Genomic DNA, 8,894 nt, shown 5'->3' on the forward strand with positions numbered 1-8,894 from the left:
ACGCAACTGTTGCATCAAAGAATTTATAACCACATGCTCTCATTGATTGTATGATTGCACTATTTGTGGTATGCAGGCATTGTACAACGGGGGCCCCATATCCAGTACTCACAGAATCATCACATATCCAGTTCATAACAACAATTAAATTAGATATAGTCACCTACAAATGAAACAGAGGGCGCTTGTTTTATTGAGCAGGTCTTGCATAAGCCATAATAAGGCCATATCTGTGTATTATTTGAAATATTAGGCTATGGTATGTTTTTTTTTTCTTCACACAGGATGTTAGTGTGCCGTGGGACATTTTAAGTATCAAAAGTGTGCCGTGGCACAAAAAAGGTTGAAAAACACTGCATTAGCCTACTAGAACATAGTTTGGCTGGCTTTATTCATTTCTGCCAGTTAGTGCTTTTTCCCCTGTGTATAAGTTACACTACATGCATTATTGTGTTTGACACTGAGGATAGCCTATCTGAGACGGTGGTCTGGTTTCCTAAATGAGTTACGTTGTAAAAATTGAGAATGGCACAGACTAAATCGTTTAGTCTATTTCTTTGTATTGTGAAATTGAAATGAGATATGGACTATTACAATCAATAATATGTTGAAATTAATTAAAAGTAATCAATTTCTATGAAAAATCTATGTCTGTTGTGTGCGTGTGTCGCCTAGGCCTACTGCGCATATACTGTACTGCGCAAAAGCGCCACTTGCGCTTAGGCTATTTCATTGTATCGCCTTGTTAGGCTATGCGCGGGGTGTGCCAACTTTTTATGAGGTAGAGAGACCCCCTTAAAGACAAAAAGATAATTCGAGCCCTGCTCTCATTACATTAGTCCTGCATTCTGGCCTGTCTCTGTGTTGTCTTGTTACCCCTTGCCCTTCCAGTGAAACAGATGTATTCAAATAATTGTTTTGCTTGCTTGAATGCGAACTCAGAGTGATGTTAACCTAGGCCTATTTAAGTTAACGACGTGGTTGTCGTGAGAGCACGATTCATTAGCGCTTGCAGTGTTCGGCCGTAGGCTATGCCTACCTATGCCTACCTGCCAGGCTACTCAGCTAGACAAAGAATTCCCCCTGTATATTTACTCCAAGTTGGCCTACCATAACTTACTACAATGTAGACCATAAACTGGCTATTTATATGACTAAATGTATTATGAAGCAGAATTACGCACTGCTACTTGGAACGTAACATGTTGGCAGGAGAGAGAATGACAGCAATTAACAAATTGCACTTGTTGCTGGTTACCAATAAATACTATATATTTTTTTGCAAACAACAAAAACAGAAAGGATGGAGACAGCAAAGCTAGAGATGGGCAGGAACAAGGTCAATTGGTAGAAATGCTTGTCAAAACGTTAGAGCTGGATGTGTGGATGAATGAAGCACAAGTATGCTTTATGTTAAGCATGCACACTGTTTAAAGTTAGGCTACACGGTAAATTACAAGTAAACCAAAGTTAAATTTAGCTTTTTTAGGGCTGGATAAAGTTGACCAAATGGACATAGGCTGTTAGGCGTGAATAAAGTAGGGTACTTTGTTGCTCCAACCCTTCCAACGTTAATGGGGACGAATGTTGACATTTTCCGTATTTTGCGTGAGAAACCCGGGAAATCTCCCTTATTTTCATTGTTCAATGTTGACAGAGCTATGGAACGAAAGAGAACGTTATATGGCGACAGAAATCAACAATCAAACAAGCCACTTTGATTTTTTGCTGTTTTCATTAATACAAAAGATGGGTGACCCTCCCTCCTAGACAAAAAAAAGTTAGGTGACCCTCCCCTCAACAAAGAATAAAAAGACATGACCCTCCCCTATTTTCCTCCGGTGACCCCGTTTATAAATAACGAACGGTCCCTTAGAGGATTACAGGTTTCTGTGTGTGGCTGTGGTGTACCTGAGGGCCTGTGAAGTGACTTTGGTCCCACTGAGGTTCAGTGAACGCAGGCCTTCCACACCCTCACCAAGGGCCAGGTTACCAATGGCGATCTCCAGGTCCTCCTCAGAGAAAGCATGGTTGGTGATGTCCAGCTCACGGAGCGTGCGGCTCCCATAGACAGTAAAAGAAATGGACGAACAGACTCCGTCGTTCTCAATGGGAGGGTACTGAGTCATTTTTCAGTTGGTCCCCCCAGTACTGCGCAGACTCGCACTTAACTTCGTGACGTTAGCCATCGAACTGAATCTTGTAACTCATATGATAGATAGGCTACACAGAAATTCTTCTCACACTTCCTTCGCCTTCAAAGTCATCAAAGTTAAACATTTATTTATGTATTATTATTAATATCATCCTCACAAGTGATATCAAGTCGTGTTAATGTTGAAACTACCACACATGATCATCTTCAAAAACAGTCATGGTAAAACAAAACAAAAAAGTTATAGCCTTGAGGCTAATCTTCTTTCCATTTTTCTGACCTACGTCAATCCATCGAAAACCTCTGAAATGATTAACGTTAGACTACCTAACGGTAAAACTACCGTTTTTTCCATTAGGTTTACTTGCCTCTATGTTTTACCTTAACATAGGCTACAATGCTATTGTAGGCTACATAGCTTTGTTCACGAGTTTCCGTGCTGGCTGGACTACGCTTCTTATCTAAACAATACGGTTATCTCCCTTCAGTGCGTTAGCTTCCCTTCAACCGGACATGCTAAACATTCTTCTTACGGGAACCTAACGTTACGTACGAGGTAGTCGAGTCTTGTTTTGCCTTTTATTGTTTATGTAGATAACACAGAAGCTAAAATATCGGCACATGATATATGTTATATGAAGTTATGGGAGTTCAAAAAAATCCTAAATGGATGGGCGTTCTATGGGGTTAGCAGAGAGTTGATAACCACCGCTACATCGATGCTTCTACTTCCGGGAATTCGCCTGCCCCCTTGGTGGCTCCACTTTTGTGTCAGCAGGTGCAGCCCCTTTTTAGAAGATGCCACTGATGTGCTACCCTGGAAATCCAGAGTTCTCGCGAGAGCACAATTTGAATTGTGCCCGCAAGATACTCTGGCCACGAGCAATGATCAAGGGGGCAGGCGAATTCCCGGAAGTAGAAGAATCGACGTAGGCTGGAGGGACCACCTCTCTGCTAACTCCCATAGAAGTACATTCATTCTATGATTTTTTTGAAATACCATAACTTCATATAACATATATCCTGTGCCGACATTGTAGCTTCTGTGTTATCTACATAAACACTACAAAGGCAAAACAGACTCCACTACCTCGTCCGTAACGTTGGTTACCCGTAAGAAGAATGGTTAGCTTGTTCGGTTGGAGGGAAGCTAGCTTTGACGTAATCTCTCTTTCGCGCCATAGGGAGATAACCGTATTGTTTGGATAAGAGGCTCAGTCCACCTTACTGTCTATGACGGTAACTCATAAACAAAACCTAACATACACGACCGTATGTTAAGGTAAAGCATTACACAGAGGCAACCTAATAATACTAAAAAAGTAAACCTTTTTTTTTTTAAAAAAACGGCACTAATAATTTCAGAGGTTTTAGATGGATTGACCGTAGGTCGGAAAAGTGGAAAGAAGATTAGCTTCAAGGCTATAACTTTTTTGTTTTGTTTTAGCATGACTGTTTTTGAAGATGATCATGTGTGGTAGCTTCAACATTAACACGACTTGGTGAGGATGATATTAATAATAATACATAAATAAATGTTTAACTTTGATGATTTTGAAGGCGAAGGAAGTGTGAGAAGAATTTCTGTGTATCTATCATATGAGTTACAAGATTCAGTTCGATGGCTAACGTCACGAAGTTAAGTGCGAGTCTGCGCAGTACTGGGGGGACCAACTGAAAAATCGTTCTATTTGACTCAGTGCCCTCCCATTGAAAACGACGGAGTCTGTTCGTCCATTTCTTTTACTGTCTGTGGCAATGATCCAAATTTCTTCTACCTCTCGAGCGAGAGGGACCAATCAAATCGGTGTAGGCGGGACAAAGGCGAGCTGCACTGATGACGGTGCTGCGACGTCCGGAATCATCTAGAAAACATTGCAAGATAGCTACCGATGAACACCAGTTGTTTGAAACGGCTTTGGCCGCTACAATAAAGGATTTAGATTTGGCTTTTCAACTAAAAGAGGAGCAGAAAATCGCCCTCAAATCGTTCCTTTGCAAGAACTGGATACGTCACACCGTGAATTGTTGTGATTGGTCGTAGCGTTATCCAACTGCGTGGAGTGAGAGTTTCAAATGCATGCTTGGTGCCGCCCCTCGAATTGGGCCATTTTCATTACTCATGGCCAGACCCTTAATCTGAAAGATTCCAGGAAGTCTGAATATTTGTTGGACCAAACCAGGTAATAAACTCGCTTGAGACACACTTGAGCTATTTCAGACTAACATACCTGTAATAGGGTAGACTAGGCTTTAATTTGTAAAATTGGTTTGAAATGTTTTAACCTGCAGCCTAGGATACTTAGATTGTGGCATTGTGCTAGTGTGTTTAACCAACCAATAAAGTTGTGTGAACAGTGTTCACATTAGGCTACGTGTTAAACTGTAGGCCTACCCTGTAGACACAGAATAGCCTACTGATCAGGCCACTGAACGTTTCTTAAAAGACAGCATCACATGTCAAACACTGCTTTTGTCTTTGAACTCGACAAAACACACCAGCCCAGTTTAGGAGTATTTAAGAGTGTGTCCATGAGAGGACCAGGCGGGGGTGATACATGCTACGTCACCGATTTTGATAAAACTTGGACAGTTTAAAGGGCCCACTTAAAAACTCAAAAAGCCAAAATAGTACAAAATTTGAAACAACCCACGGGGAGTTAGGCTCAAAATTGCATACAATGTTGACATCCCTCCTGCTATCAGATTTAAACACAGCAAAGTAACAATCCATGCCATCAAAGGTGCATCCAAGGTTAGTTTAAAACTGGAGTTACAAGGCGTAAGGTGTGACTGGTGTCAGTCCAGGACTGCACGTATCCACTATGTCAGTGTTTTTCAACCTTATTTGTGCCACGGCACACTTTTGACACTTAAAATGTCCCACGGCACACTAACATCCTGTGTGAAGAAAAAATAAACATACCATTACCTAAAACTTCAAATAATACACAGATATGGCCTTATTATGGCTTCTATGCAAGACCTGCTCAATAAAACAAGCGCCCTCTGTTTCATTTGTAGGTGACTATATCTAATTTAATTGTTGTTATGAACTGGATATGTGATGACTCTGTGAATACTGGATATGGGGCTCCCATTGTACAATGCCTGCATACCACAAATAGTGCAATCATACAATCAATGAGAGCATGTGGTTATAAATTCTTTGATGCAACAGTTGCTTTTTTGGACCAGTGAGTGACATTTGGGTAATTTTCTGCGGCACACCTGATGATCTCTCACAGCACACTAGTGTGCCCCGGCACAGTGGTTGAAAAACACTGCACTATGTCACATGCCTTTTGGCGAATACCCAAAAAATAGAAATATTCAGACCTGAATATCTCCGATGAGCAACCTCCTTTTTTCAAAATTCTTTCTTCACATGAAAGGGCCATCTGTGGACTTTATAAATCAAAAGAAAAATGCTCGTCCTTTTTATTATTTTTGTCGCTGTAACCGCCGAAATAGTGGGATCCAGCCAGTGATTTCAAATACATATCTATTTCAATGATTGGTTGAAACATAATGTTTAGGTCATTTCTGGTGGACAAATGGAGATATATTATCATCAATCATGTCTACTGATCAAATCCAAGCTAGATTTAATGTCCTGAGTGCAATATATTCCTTAAGGCAGTGTTTTTCAACCTTTTTTGTGCCACGGCACACTTTTGACACTTTAAATGTCCCACGGCACACTAACATCCTGTGTGAAGAAAAAATAAACATACCATAGCCTAAAATTTCAAATAATACACAGATATGGCCTTATTATGGCTTCTATGCAAGACCTGCTCAATAAAACAAGCGCCCTCTATTTCATGTACAGTAGGTGACTATATCTAATTTAATTGTTGTTATGAACTGGATATGTGATGATTCTGTGAATACTGGATATGGGCCCCCCGTTGTGCAATGCCTGCCTACCACAAATAGTGCAATCAAACAATCAATGAGAGCATGTGGTTATAAATTCTTTGATGCAACAGTTGCTTTTCTGGACCAGTGAGTGACATTTGGGTAATTTTCTGCGGCACACCTGATGATCTCACGGCACACTAGTGTGCCCCGGCACAGTGGTTGAAAAACACTGCCTTAAGGTAGCTCAAAATGACATCATTGGGTGACATACACCAGTATACCCGTGCAAATGTGATATCTCCAACATATCTCAGGGCTAGAAACAGTCACTTGGATTTAAATAATAACTTGTAACATTTTGGTAGCCAAAGGTCACTGTGACCTTATGTATATCCCTTTGTGGTGGATAAATCTCAAAAAATCCCTGACACAATTTCATGTGATACAAATATTCACTTTGACTCACAGATAACGAATATTTGAATCTGATGGTCAAAGGTCGAGGTCAAGGACCTTGCATTCTTGAGAAAATTATATATCATAAATGCCTGTAGGGATTTTTTTCAAATTTGGTACAAATATTCACTTGCACTTTTGTCTTCATCATTCATCGGTGACCTCCAGAAGACTCAACAGTGGTATCTGGCATCTCAGACCCAGCTCCCTCCACACTCATGATAGGTTGTCTACCAACCACATTTTTTGGTAATTTGTCTTCTTTGCTATGGCCGAGCAAACTGCAATCCCTTGATACGGGCACCCACAAATACCAACAAATTCTTCAGTTAATCATCTTTTTTGCTGTGGCCATTTATGATCCCATCAGCAACTATACAACAAACAAAACACCAACCCTTGATGAGGGCACCAAGAAGTACCACCAAAGTCTTTGGTCATTCCTCTTCTTTGCTCCCACAGTTTCTAAACCAATCAGCAACATAAACAGACCAACTGTAAGCCCTTGATGTGGGCACCCACAAATACCTACACATTCTTCAGTCAATCCTCTTCATTGCTGTGGTGGTTTATTATCTGGTCATTAACATACCCAGTCAAACTGCAAGCCTTTGATGCAGACACCAACAAATACCAACAAATATTTACATACCAACTACCAACCAATGTCACAAATTCTTCAGTCATTCCTGTTTGTTGCTATGGTCATTTATGATCCGATCAGCAACATACCAACAACATACCAAGCAATATCATAAATTCTCCAGTCATTCCTCTTCATTACTGTGGACACTTATGACCTGATCAACAACATACACAGCCGACACGCAAGCCCAACAACTACCATTCTAGAAACACAGCAGCAGCGTCTCAGTCAATTCAGGTTACAACATGACCCCAAATAGCATGTGAGTGCCATAGCCATTGGCTTGCCTTTTCAGCAGCCTCCGATATTTATTAGAGCTCCTTTCAGTGACCGTCCTCAAAAAAAGTCTAACAGAAGTTTTGTGGCTGATTATATTTGGGTGGTGAAAGGTCAATATTACTGTGACCTTACAAAAAAAAACTATTTCACTATTCACTAAAAAATATTTTTACAACTTGAACATGATATCCTGGAAACACAGAGTATTGTTATTATTGTTATTATGACATGATAATAACCTTGTTATTTTTTATGTGATAAATGGTTTTAACATGGAAAAATGTTAATCTATCTTGGCATTACTCCATTAGCACTGTTCCATTAGCCCAACGCAGCAGACAGGAGTTAAAGTGGGAGGAACACAGATTCGCCACCTCGGATAATTGAATAATAAATATATTCTTTCATACCAATGATACACCATGATGATATTGTTAAAATAAATGGGAATTAATTTACGAGTGTACAGAGGTGACCAAGAAGCTATCAATTCTTGTCCAAAAAGTATTGCTACACCACGATACTCAATATGTTGTCCAATGGTGAGTAATTTTTCCCCGTTGCACTGGATTTTAGGGTTCCCCCACCTGCCAAATCCCACTTTAACCACTGGTCATATGGCATGCAATGGAAACAGATTAACAAGTAATGTACATTATCATGTTTTCAATGTTTCAGACACGTTTCCTTGTGGGACCCTAACATGAAGCTACTGTAGGTGGTTATACCATTTCAGAGTCTCTGCTTTAAAACAACTTGTACTAATAAGCAGGGTCTACAGACATGTTTTTACGATGGATGGACATCGAGGTACAGTAGGCTACAAAACAAGTAAAGCCCAGGAGAGCACTGACTGACTTGCTATATATACGAATACTCAATACCCAAAGTAACCATCATGTCCTTGTCCACGGGGGCAGCCGTGGCCTACTGGTTAGTGCTTCGACCTTGTAACCGAAGGGTTGCCGGTTCGAACCGCGACCAGTAGGCACGGCTGAAGTGCCCTTGAGCAACGCACCTAACCCCTCACTGCTCCCCGAGCGCCGCTGTGGCATGCAGCTCACTGCGTCGGGATTAGTGTGTGCTTCACCTCACTGTGTGTTCACTGTGTGCTGTGTGTGTTTCACTAATTCGCGGATTGGGATAAATGCAGAGACCAAATTTCCCTTACGGGATCAAAAGAGTATACAGTATATACTTACGTATATACTTGTTTGTAAAAATCTCCATTTTGGATGTCCACAGATCCAAGTAAACCAGCATTCTCTTTTGAAGGTTTTTAAAAAATATCTGTTATTCTAAAACACTGTTTACGTGTGGACGAAAGACCCAAACATAAAATATCTTGGTATGTGTGTACAGGGCCTAAGTTGTGCTAAATTTGAAATAACTCCCTCAAGGTGTTTCTAGGATATTGTGTTCAAGGTGTAAAAATACAGTAGACCCATGCTGTTTTTTTGAGAGGTCACAGTAACATTGACCACTCAAATC

This window comes from Alosa pseudoharengus, unplaced genomic scaffold (genome assembly GCF_046254945.1).
Source record: "Alosa pseudoharengus isolate Yale_2024_CS ecotype anadromous, Long Island Sound unplaced genomic scaffold, YU_APseudo_1.1 YU_APseudo_1.1_scf_23, whole genome shotgun sequence".
Classification (NCBI taxonomy): Eukaryota; Metazoa; Chordata; class Actinopteri; order Clupeiformes; family Clupeidae; genus Alosa; species Alosa pseudoharengus.